This window comes from Ovis aries, chromosome 6, assembly GCF_016772045.2.
Source record: "Ovis aries strain OAR_USU_Benz2616 breed Rambouillet chromosome 6, ARS-UI_Ramb_v3.0, whole genome shotgun sequence".
Classification (NCBI taxonomy): domain Eukaryota; kingdom Metazoa; phylum Chordata; class Mammalia; order Artiodactyla; family Bovidae; genus Ovis; species Ovis aries.
Genome location: NC_056059.1, coordinates 95,691,694 through 95,702,689, shown reverse-complemented (window position 1 = coordinate 95,702,689; position 10,996 = coordinate 95,691,694).

Genomic DNA, 10,996 nt, shown 5'->3' with positions numbered 1-10,996 from the left:
ATAGAAAAAATGTTTTATGCCAAAAAGTACCTTATGCCAAAAAGGTTGGGGACCACTGTTCTATAGAACTAAGACACCAGCTCACATTGCTGGGAAGCTTTATGAATCATCAAGTTAAGCTCCATTTAAAGGTCCAAGGCCTTCCAGTTAATTCATGACAGGGCTAAGATCAGGGCACAGACTCACATCTCCCAGTTGCCACTCTTCCTGTTACAAACAGTACACCCAGTGGGTCCCCAATTAGAGAATGTATACAGCAAGTGGAACAACTAACAGAAGTCTTCTTTAGTCACTTTTACAGATTTGCACACAGGACATGTTGGATGGCTTCTCTTGTGGCGCAGATAGTAAAGAGTCCGCCTGCAATGTAGGAGACCCAGGTTCAATCCATGGGTCACAAAGATCCCCTGGAGCAGGGCATGGCAATCCATTCCAGTATTCTTGCCTAGAGAATCCCATGGACAGAGAAGCCTGGTGGGCTAAAGTCTATGGGGTCCCATAGAGTCAGACAAGATTGAGCAACTAACACACACACACATGTTCAATAAATATTATCTGATAATAAAATACCTGGCTTCTTAACTATAATAAAATGATAGTTTATGTATCAATCTACTTTATATTTTTATTTGAGGCTAAACTGTGTGATTTGAAACTGATATTATTTAATAATAATAATGGGTATTTGACCTACAAATGAAATAAAGCATGACTCAAACTCTCAACTTAATTTATTGAATCCATTGATACAGCATTTAAAATTTCAATCTGTACGGCATTGTCAATGAAGGACTTTGGAGTGAAGTTATCTAAATCATATCCTCATGTCTTTTTCCAACACAAGTATCACCACAAAGAGACAAAGCATTTCAAAGATGATCAGATTAAAGGTAATTGGTAATGTTTAAAAATGAGAGTTGATATCAGAAAATACAAGACAGAAGCTTGCCTGGCACAGTAGAAAATACATTATGATTTATGCCTAAGGCTTCAATCTTTCACTTCATCTATAAATTTTTTGATATATATTTGTTATATATATATGTATATCTCCATATAGTTGTATATATTTATATTTGCACAAATATATGGATATACTTGGGGCTTCCCTGGTGGCTCAGTTCAGTTCAGTTCAGTTGCTCAGTCGTGTCCGACTCTTTGCGACCCCATGAATTGCAGCACGCCAGGCCTCCCTGTCCATCACCATCTCCCGGAGTTCACTCAGATTCACGTCCATCGAGTCAGTGATGCCATCCAGCCATCTCATCCTCGGCCGTCCCCTTCTCCTCCTGCCCCCAATCTCTCCCAGCATCAGAGTCTTTTCCAATGAGTCAGCTCTTCTCATGAGGTGGCCAAAGTACTGGAGCTTCAGCTTTAGCATCATTCCTTCCAAAGAAATCCCAGGGCTGATCCCTTGTGGCTCAACACTGTTTATATACCTTAAATGTTTAAGAAATATATAAATATGTCATTTTACCTTAAAAAAGTCTTAAGTTTGCTTATAATTAAGTTTCCAGGGTGAGTAACAGAGACAGGTCCATAGGAAAAATGTGAGACAATACTTACATCATAAAAGAGAGCTGAGAGGAACTGCCCTGCTGGTCCAGTGATTGATTCTGAGCTCCCAGCACAAGGGGCCTGGGTTCCATCCCTGATCAGGGAACTAGATCCCACATGCCACGACCAAGACGTGGTGGAGCCAAAGAAATAAAAATAAATATTAAATAAACTTTTTTTAAAAGAGAGGGGAAAAAAAACAAAAAGGCTGAGAGGAGAAAGGAGAGCCCAGGGCTGTGTGATAGAGTGGCTGCTGGAAGAGATGTGGCTTCTGAGTTTTCATCAAGTGGTTTGTCCTAGTTTGCTGGGGCTGCCATCACAGAAGCCTACAGACTGGATGACTTAAACAGAAATTTGTTTCCTCATAGTTCAAGATTGAGGTTCAGGCCCACTTGGTTTCTGGCAAAGGCCCTCCTGGCTTCAGCGGATTGCCCGCTCTGTCCTTTCTTCTCTGTGTGCGCATGCGCATGCCTCTGTAAGGGGTGGGGAGAGCTCTCTGCCGCCTGTTCCTCTTCTTATTAGGGCATCAGTCTTATCAGATCTATCAGAGTAGGGCCGCACTCTTATACATTTGTTTAAACTTAATTATCTTTTCAAAGGCCCTATTTTTAAATACATTGGGGAGCTAGAACTTCCAAAATATAGATGTGGGGGAGACACAATTCCATCCATAAGATGTTTGAAGGAGGTGCTCTGAATCAGGTGGAAAGTTATGAACCCAGATATAGACAGGTGTAGCTTGCTGACCTCATGAGAAGTGTGCAGTATATATTCTGCGCATCGATGCAATTTGGTTCATCTGAAATACAGTATATTTCTCCCGGGTGCAATTACATATAAGCAAACACAAATTCACCTTTTGTTCAAGTTGTTCCTTTTCGTATCAATCAAATTGGAACAAATTAGCTTTTTTCAAAAGAAGACTGGCTGCAAAATGGATGGTATGTGTTCATTCAATCAGCAAATACTGAGTGACTCCTATGTGCCAGGTACATTGCCTGGTGCCTGAGATCCCACAGTGAATAAACCCAACAGGGTGGCTTCTTCCTTCAAAGAGATTACATTCTACTGGGAGGAGACAAACTATTTACAGTCCCCTTGGGAATCCAGTAAACACAAGAAGGACGTAACATCATGGAGGAGTGTGTAACATGTGCTTAAGGAAACTAAAGAGGAGATGATGGAGGAGCTCAGAAAGAGGTTTTAAACAGCGCCATCACAGAGGACAGCCCTCAGGAGAAAGGGAATGCGACTGGTGACGAACTGAAGGGAAGGCATTCCCGGCCATTGTGGAGAAGAGAGAGTGGGGCTGGCAGAGGGTGGAGATGTGATAGAAGCGTGAAGAAGGGACCAGCTTCATTCTAGTGGGTGGAGAAGCTACTCAAGAGTTCTAAGCAGCTCAGTGACAAGATTTAAGTTTTTAAAATTTTACTCTGACTTCTCTGTCAAATCCGTTCCTATGAGAAGAAGAGAGACCTGTTGAGAGGCTGTAGGGGTAAATGAAATGAAAAGTGAGGGTGGCTTGGACTGAGGTATAGAGTAGAGAGAGGGGTGGTAGGAACCAGGATTTATTTTGAAAGTTTGGGCAAAAGGAGTTACTGGTAGATTGATGAGGGTTAGGATGAGGATTATGAAGGAAAGAGGAGGCACAAGAATAATTCCTAGATTTTTGGCTCACAACACTAAATATATCATCATGCTGTTTATTAAACTGTGCAAGCCTGGAAGCTTAACCGGTTCAGGAACAGGAGTTAAGTTGTTTTGGACATACTAAGGTTGAAATTCCTGTTAGACATCCAAGGAGCAATGTCAAGGAGGCTGTTGACTGTGTGAACCTGGCACTCTGGGAGAGATTGAGGCTGGAGATCTAAATTGGAGAGTCATCAGCATACAGATGGTTTTTTAAAGCAGAGATGAGATTACAACAGGGAGTGAGTTTGAGAGAGAAAGAGAGAGTAGAAATGAGCCAAAACCTGAGCCCTGAGGATCTGCAAGCTTTAGAAGTCAGGTGCAAGAGAAGTTAGCCAAAGAGATGAGGAAGAAGGAGCCACTGAGCTAGCAAAGCTACCAGGAGGATGTGGCACTTCAGAAAATAACTAAAAAATATATTTCATGAAGGAGGGAGTAACAAACTTTCTAAGAGACTTTCAGAAATGTTGGTGATAAATCACAAAATGATTATACTCCTTGTATAATTTTAGGGAAACACAGTCCATGTGCTTCAGCATAAAACATACAAACAAGCAGACTGACAGCTAGTATCTTGGTGGAGTGAAAGGTTGATGCCTTAAGATCCCATTTTGAATAAATAATAATTCAGAGTTTGTATAGCCACCCAAACTTCTGAATTTGGCATCGTTTATGAGTGTAAAGGTTTTTATGACCATGAGAATGTTGAACTGTGATCCCCCAAATGTGGAAAGACAAATTTCTAGATCTCTTCATGTTCTTCTGTAAGTTATTTTTGTAATCCAAGGTACTTCTTGATGTTTATTGACCATAATACCTTCTCCAAAAGGTCCATATAGTCAAAGCTATGGTTTTTCCAGTAGTCATGTACAGATGTGAGAGTTGGACCATAAAGAAGGCTGAGCGCTGAAGAATTGAGGCTTTTGAACTGCGGGGCTGGAGAAGACTCTTGAGAGTTCCTTGGACTACAGGGAGATCAAATCAGTCAATTCTAAAGGAAATCAACCCTGAATATTCACTGGAAGGACTGATGGTGCAGCTGAATCTCCAAAACTTTGGCCACTTAATGCAAGAGCTGACTCATTGGAAAAGACCCTGATGATGAGAAAGACTGAAGGCAGGAGGAGAAGGGAACGACAGAGGATGAGATGGTTGGATGGCATCACTGACTCAACGGACATGAGTTTGAGCATACTCTAGGAGATAGTGAAGGACAGGGAAGCCTGCTGTGCTGCAGTCAGTCCATGGGGTCACAAAGAGTCAGAGACGACTTAGCGACTGAACCTTTTCCTGAAGAATGTATTATCCGGAAATAATCTTCAGCTGAGAGTAGTACACAGGTTTATTGGGGAGTCCTCTTGAGAGTAACATCCATAAGTATAGTTTCCAAACCTCATAAATAAAAATACAGAGTGCCCATGCAATATTTGAATATACTAAAACATTATTTGTTTATACCTGGAATTTTAATTGAACTGAATGTGTTGTATTTTATCTACATTATTCCCTGTAAGGAGGTGAAGAAGACAGATTCTCTGTATGATTACAATGAAGGTTCCAGATGATCCTGGGGGCACTTTGAAGCTAGTATGGTCCTCCATTTTTATTACAAATTCTGGCAAGAGGGCTAGGCTATTGAATCTCTGAAACAGCAAATCACTGTCCTCATGGTGTCCCTGGGAGTGGGTATAACCTTGGATGGGACAGTTCCCTAAGGGCCAAAGGGCACATTTCCAGCAGTTGGGGAATGAATGTCATAGCACTGAAGGAGGAATCTGCATAGAACACTTCAGGGTCCAAGGTTCAAATGCCAACAATTTATTAACTGTTCATTTCCCTTTAGGTGTTTTAGCTGTATATCTAAATAGGTTGTGCTGTGCTCCGTCTCTGCAGTCACGTCCCACTCTGTTGGACCCCGTGAACTGTAGCCCGCCAGGCTCCTCTGTCCATGGGATTCTCCAGCCAAGAATACTGGAGTGGGTTGCCATACCCTTATCCAGGGAATCTTTCCAACCCAGGGATGGAATGTGGGTCTCCTGAATTACAAGCAAATTCATTATCATCTGAACCACCAGGGAAGCCCCAAGGAGACAAGAACCCTTTCCCATTTGGGTGCCTGCCTTTGGGAAATTCTGAGAGTTTCCTTCCTAAAAGGAAGATGACATTCTACATTACCTCAACAGTGAAATGGAAAAGGAAATAGCAACTCACTCCGGTAGTGTTGCCTGGGACATCCCATGGACGGAAGAGCCTGGTAGGCTACAGTCTATGGGGTCGCACAGAGTCAGACACGATTGAGCACACACACACACACACACTCAACAGTGAAAGCCCTGTTGAGAAGTCCACGAGGCTTCTATTTTTCTCTGAATCCGCAACCTCACCTCTTATGAATGCTTCCTTCCATTAACCCTTGAGTGAGTCACACTGATGCTGGATGATAATCCTCTGGTGGACTTGCTCCGTCTCCCAGAATGAGTGTTGACATGAAGAATTCTGCAGATCCCCTACAGCCAGACCAATGATCCCAAATGTTAACCACATTGGATCCTGCCTGCACTTTCCGCCTCTGGCTCCACACCCACCTTTCCGCCCACAGCACGAAGCCATGAGCGCCGAGTCAGACACTAGCAGAGTGGTCCTCTGAGCACACCCTGGGGGCAAGAGACATGAAATATTTATTGACTGCAGGCCAGCATTACAGGAACGCTGGCTGGAAGCACTGCAAGGGTGCCTCTGTAATATTCAAGGTAGACGCAGCAGCACTTGCCAACCCCCTCACATGTCTTGGAGGAGGTTGCTTTGCTCTAATCCTCGCAGCCCCCAAAGAAGCAGCTGTTTTCAGAAGGAGCTGATATAATCCTTTAAGACCAATGGTGGGAGGTAGTGTGTGTGAGTGTCATGTGGGTGTGGGTGTGTGTCATGTGGTTGTATGTGTGTGTTTTACGTGCTAAATGGTTAACAATTGTCCAGCTTCCTGCAGACAGGTAGGAAAGAGCTGAAAAGTTACAGCAGACTCGGGGCTACTTTCCCCTTTCAATTTTTTAACCCACACACGTTCTATCCCATGGACATCTACATCATGAGAAATATATCAGATGCTGAGAAGCACAGGTCAGTTTTTCCCTTTCTAAGCAATACTGAAATTAGATGACCATTGACCTTCCAATCTCAGCTATCAGGTCAGCGTTGTGACAGATAGAATTAGAGGTCTCCATAGAAAAATGTGGAACTTCCCAGGTGGTGCCAGTCCTAAAGAACCCACCTGCCAATGCAGGAGACAAAAGAGATGCCGCTTTGACCTGTGTGTCAGAAAGATCCCCTGGAGAAGGGCATGGCAACCTGCTCCAGTATTCTTGCCTGGAATGTTCCATGGACAGAGAAGCCTGGCAGGCTACAGTCCATAAGGTCACCAAGAGTCGAACATGACTGAAGCAACTTAACATGCATGTAGAAAAATAGACCTCCCGTTTCCCATGCTCTATTGGGTTCCTGATCATCTTTCAGTGATGTATTGTTCTTTAGTCTCTAAGTCGTGTCTGACTCTTTCGCGACTGCCGTGGGCTGTAGTGACCCCATGAGCTGTAGCACCCTGGTCTCCTCTGTCCATGGGATTCTCCAGGCAAGAATACTGGGGTGGGTTGTCACACTCTCTTCCAGAGAATCTTCCCAACCCAGGGATGGGGACCCGTGTCTCCTGCGTCTTCTACACTGGCAGGCGGTTCTTTATAGCTGTGCCACCTGGGAACCCCCGCCCTTAGGTGGTAGTGAGATCTTGTGGTTTGTGTCTGTGCCAGTGCCAGGCTCTGTGTCTTTTGCTCATTTGTCCTCCTGCTGTCCAAATGGTAAAGGCTGAGGATCTCAGACAACACAATTACTAAGGTGAAAACAAACTCTTTCTCAGACTTGACCCCGTTTTAGAACCCAGTGACGTAACAAAAGTGGCAGCAGAAATGGGCATGGCTTTCCTCCTAATCATCATTTAGAGGAACTGCCGGTCTCAGAGGAGATTTATAGGAGTCATCGGCATGACTGCTGTTCTTTCATTACCTAAATAGAAAACATGTTTTCACCCCTTTGTAATGCGTCTTGTATGAAAAAAAAGAGAGAGAAGAGAAAGAGAGAGAATAAATAGAGAACATACAATTTTCAACTACTTTTCTCTTCTAGAATTTAAACACGTTCTGTCTCATTTTCTATTAAGATGGTGACGGTTAGGGAAGTCTTGGTATCTCCACTTCCAGTATACTGAATAATATATTTCCCCTTGCTCTCAGAGGACTTTCCTGGAGAAGAATGGAGAACAATCAGCAAACTTTAAAAAAATTTAAATATGTAATATGTCTCAAAGCATGGAGACAGGTTATGGAATGCACACCTCCCCCAAAGAGAGCCTGATGGTCAACGAAGGAGCTGTGGAAGCCGAGCCATAATTGCGCTCCAGAGAGTAAAAGACACTGTGTTGCCTCCTCAGCAGAAACTCACCTCCCTGTAGGAAAATCAGATAAATTTCCCAGTTTCCCACAGAGGGGATGACAGAGAATTTAATGAGAAACACATTGGAACTGGACCTGTCACTGTGTGATTATGCATTCACTAATCTCTCAGTAGGGTACAGAAAAAGGCGGTCTTCACTGAGAGAGTTTATCTGCGAAAAGGAGAGGGGGCAGGCAAGGGAAGCATCGAGAAACAAATTACCAAAAAGTAATGTCTTCACTCTCCCACTGATACCTACTGACATCCCACTGGACTGCTGGTTTGGCCTGCAAACTGCCAAAAAAAAAAAAAAAAAGGGATTTGCACTGTCACCTATTTTTATGATTGGGGATGAAATTGAACTTTCATACGGTAGCTAAATTTATTGATACTTCAATGCAGCTTGTGAGTGCCTGATATTTTTAGTCTGAGCTTGGGATTTGTGTTTGAGAAATCCAAGTACAGTGAGGGAGGCAGCTGGTGTTCTGACTCTTGTTGTTAGAGCCATTTCATAGCTTGCAGGAATTTCTCTTAGCCATCATCATCATCTTCTTCATCAAATAAATCTTATTCAGCACCTTTATCCATTCTATAAGCATTTTGGAGCACCTAACATATTCAAGGAACCTATAATTATGTAGCCAGTGCCTTGAATAAGTAGAATGTCCAATAGCCTCCACAAAGTGTTAAAGTCAGGGGAACACATTATTCAACATTGCTATCACCTAAGAACATTTCTTATGTTCTTTTTATTAGCCTGAATTTGGGTTGGGCAGCATGCAAGGAGAGCAGCTATATTCTCTGCATAAGTTCAAAATCTATGAATACATTTATTCACCTCCACCTGGAACATACTGAATGAGTATTGAGCAAATGAAGAAACATTTCACCAGTTGAGTGCCTCAGCTAAGGAGGATCTCAGAAAATACTAAATTAATTGGATAATAAGGGAAAGGTGATGGAAAGTTATGTCATGAGCTATACCTATTTGAAGGACTGGTGTCAAGATGAGATCATTCATATTCATGAATTTCTAGAAGGTTTCATGAAGAAGGTGGCATTTTGGTCAAAACAGAGATATTCAAAAATTGCATATTTAATTAAGATCTTGAGGTATTTATTATGAACAATGTTGCTACTCTGACAATTTTGCAAAATTCCTCACAAAATGGTAAGCTGGGGATTGATCCCTAAATTTAAAATCTCTTAATCCAATGGCATATCCAATTTTTTTCTTAATGTAAGACAAGGCCTTTAAAAAATAACAGCATATTACTTCTTTAATGATGCCTTTCATAAGGCTGTCCAGTTTCATCTGGACAGACTTTTAGTTCCACCTGAAGAGGACCATGTCTTCTTTTTGGTACCTCAACAGTTTAAGGCTCACATAATCATTGATGACAGAGCTGAAAATGGCATTTGAGTTTCTATGGTAGAATAAGGCTAGAGAGTGACTTTGGATAGATAAATGTGTCAGTCACATTTGAAGATTTGAAATAAAAGTATGTAAGAGCTATTGATTTCTATCTTTTTATTACATAAAATTGCTTAAATACTCACGGATGATTTGTAGTGCCATTGTCTGATGGTATATCTGAACTTTGTATGTGATTCTTGGATGAAAAAAAATGCCTCTACTGACTCAGGCTGGGTTCTCCTCCCTCTTCTCCCAGGGAATGAGATAGAGCAGGCAATGCTTTTCTTCCACTAATGCCTAATCATATGATAATCCTATTTCAGTACAATTGGATTGACTTCTAGAAGAAAAATAGAGGAGTCATGTTCATTTGCCTGAAAGTTTCTTTCTTTGAAAAGGTGTAGAAAGATAATTGATTTAAAAAAACAGATTTTATGTAATCAAAATTTAGATGTAACAATGAAATAAATCTTAGAGAAGGTGTAGAATTCTTTGGACAGGATATTTCTGTTAGCTTGCCATTGCTGCAGTGTCCATAATATTGTTTTTATTTTAAAAATTAACTGTACAAGAAATTTTCTGCAGCTGTAAACACAGTGCCAGAATTCAAGATTTTAGTTAGTGCACTCTTTTCATTTTGTTATTGCAAATGTGAGAATTTATGGCTAAATGCCTCTTTCCTTGCCTTCTTGCATCTTAAAGCTTCTATTTACCTCTACTGATGTTCCAAATAAAGATTATCAAAACTAATTAAACATAATCAATAAAACTGAAATGTTAGTCTGAAGGTGTTTGTTGTCTCTCTTCTGAACAAGTTTCCTAAATTGTAATGTAAAATTCATTGACATTTTTAGGTGAACACAATCACAATTAAATAACTTTATTGAATATTCGGTAGGTCTAGTTATTTCAAAATCACCAAAAACTACATAAGCAAGGACCCCTTTAAAAAGTGCTAGGTATTAGTAAGGAATTATACAGATTTCCTCTACATGAGTTCTTTCAATTAATTAATTTGAGTCACTTTATGCTTCAGTGAGATTAAATTAAATATAATTGTTTATGGCCAGTAAACTAAAGAGAAGTGTAATTTAAATCTTTTTTAGCTTTGCTTTAAATTTTGAAATTAATGAGACTTGCATAATGTATATTCTACTAAAGCTATTCTACTTTAACTTCCATATGCTAATCAAATCAAATTAGGATTACAAGGTAAGGTAGTGTTTTTTAGTTTAACATAAACTACCAGCAATATTTGCCCAATGCAACGTGTGTATTAACTTTATTTTCAGCCGTCATTAATACTCCCTTTTCCTTGCCCATTTGGGGACACATGTCTTCTGCTCTCCTGTTCTGCAGTTTTATTTTTCATGTGCACTAAAAACTTGATATACAGTGTGTAATTTTAAACACTATACCAGAATAAACTAGAGGACTATTTTTAGCTTTTACCATGTATGTAAGATGATATAATTAGATAAGAGTTGGGCACACCTTTGTTAGCAAAATTTCATTGTTTCATTTAATCCAGGGGATTTTTAATGTATAAATTAGTTAAAACTCTTGTAGAATTTTATTTTTTTTAAGTCATGCATTAAATGCAAACAATGTTTAATCAGATTATTGGTTCTATAATACAAACACCATACTAGATATACATATGATGTTTTAGTTGATGGATGGATTTTATATATATTATATATAATATGTATGTGTATAGTTTCTATTGAAACATAGCAATCTGCTTAAATGGTAGTAAGTTCAATTTTGTTGAGTTTCCACTTTTCATTTGTGACTCAAAATAAACTACACTGTGTTTCTAAAAAAAAAAAAAGTTTGGCAATATCTTTTAAAAGA